The sequence below is a fragment of the Staurois parvus genome, unplaced genomic scaffold (assembly GCF_062004578.1).
Source record: "Staurois parvus isolate SC_StPar_1 unplaced genomic scaffold, SC_StPar_1.0 ptg000145l, whole genome shotgun sequence".
Classification (NCBI taxonomy): Eukaryota; Metazoa; Chordata; class Amphibia; order Anura; family Ranidae; genus Staurois; species Staurois parvus.
The window spans coordinates 4,912,604-4,914,853 of NW_028317941.1; positions in this window are offsets into that span (position 1 = coordinate 4,912,604).

The following is a 2,250-nucleotide window of genomic DNA, read 5'->3' on the forward strand; positions in this document are numbered from 1 at the left end:
TGCTATGAGCTCCAGGATGTTGACTGGAAGCTTGGCTTTCACAGGTGTCCATGCTCTCTGGTCCATGAGGGACTGGAACACGCCCTCAGCCTGAAAAACTGGCATCTGTTGTTACCACTTTTCAGCAATAGGGAAAGAAAGACTCCCCTATGGTTAAGGCTGGAATGGAGCATGGAATTCCTTGCTTGGCTGCACAGGAGCATGGCTAGGTTTGGAGAAGGAGCATACTTGGGCAGCACAGTGGCTAAATGGTTAGCACTTCCACCTGGCAGTACTCGGGTCGCTAGTTCAAATCCCAACCACGGCACCACCTGCCTAGAGTTTGCATGTTCTCCCTGTGCCTGCGTGGGTTTCCTTTGGCTACTCTGGTTTCCTCCCAAACTCCAAAGACATGCTGGTAGGTGAATTGGATCCTGTCTAAACTGGCCCTAGTATGTATGAATGAATGTAAGTTAGGGACCTTAGATTGTACACCCATTGAGAGTTAGGGAGTGATGTGAATATACAATATATATATGTAAAAGCGCTGCGTAAATTGATGGCGCTATATAAGTACCTGAAATAAATAATAATAATACTTGCTCCACATCAAGAAGATGTGTAGGAGAGGTCTTGAATGAAATTGGGCAAATGGTGCAGTCTCAAAGGAGACTACCATGAGAACTAAAATTCTCATTGAGAATCTCATTGTGGGATGTCTCTGACTTCAAAGAGCATGGGCTCTGAAAGAAAGGATTTTCTTTTTTTTTTTTTTTAAAGGATAGCCTGAGTTCTGGGAAGGGAAAAAAGAGGTGCTAGGAACTTTGCAAATACTCTAGTGAGAAGAGGATAGGCCAAAAGGCAACGTGACCAACTTGGTGATTTTCTGCCATTACAAAGTGCAGAAATGGTGAGATGGAGAAAAAAGCAATATGCAGATAAGCATCTTGGATGGTTGCAGATGCCATGTATTCCTTTTGCCTCAGAGAGGCAGTTACCAACTTTGTGGATTCCATACCAAATTTTGGAATTTGAAGGTATTTGTTGAAAAATTCAGAATAGGACAGGTTTGAATGAAATCCTTTGAATGTGTCTTGTGGGGATTCTTCTGGAAGTTTTATAGATAGGCAACTCCTATTCTCATATTGACCAGTGGTTCCAAATTAATAACTACTGCAGTAGGGAACAGACACAAAAGGTACACTCAGCCAGTTATACACATGCTTATGTAGGTATCACATTAAGGTAACAAGGGGCGTTACATAGGAAAGATAATTTGTTATCAGGATTAGAAAGAATGCAGATACGTATTTAAAACATTATTAGTGCTGTGTGCAATACATAGGAAAAGCACACAAAATACAGTACAGTTATATACAGATTTACAATTTATTTCACAGGATACTGGCACAGCTACTCCCAGAGGCAAGAGATGGTTCAGGGCATTTTGCAAATCTGACTGTTTTTGGTCAGTCTTTGGTTTATTTGAAAGAAAAAAGCGGTAGGGGGGTAGAGTTTTGAGCTCTCTTTTGTACCCCATTGAAACCACAGTTTGAACCCAGGGGTGTGGGCCATCTGTGACCCAGAGAGAGGCTAACTCTAATAGATACCCCCCCACTCTTAGGATTAAAAGGGCCCCTTTATTGGGAAGAGGACTTTGAGGAAGACTTGCTTGACTTTGTGGCCCAAGTCTTGTGCTGAAAGGAAAGGCTGAACAAAGGTTTGGAAGTTGAAGCCTGGGTGTAGCAATTAGGGTGGTCTGCAGTTTGCAGAGCTAGAGGTTCCTAAGGAGGGGGGGCGAGGGTTGGGATGTTCCTCTGTGGAATTAAAACCTCCCTTCCTGTAACATCTTTTGTGAACCAGTCAAGTGCCTTCTCAAACAGAAATTGAAAAGACCAAAAAAATATTGTATTCATATTGAAAGAAAATTACAGTGAAACTTTCTTAAATTTTTTACAAAAGATAGGAAAAATAAATCAGCTCAAAGAAACAAAAACTTAACATTAGAGACTCTACAGAGAAAATACTGTATGAATGTAATGTATCAAACAGCAACTTAAAGTACATAAACCATAGACACCAGGTTTACATTTTGTCTCTTAAAAGCTCATATTTCAGTTGTCCGTTTGTAAAAATATTTTGGTGCCACCTACGTCTAATGTACAGTAGTGATGGTCATCTCCATGTAGTGGCTGCCATACACACTACCTAGTTCAATGTTATCCCACTTCTCCAGATCTCTATGATTAAGCCCAATAGGTCGGGTGAAAC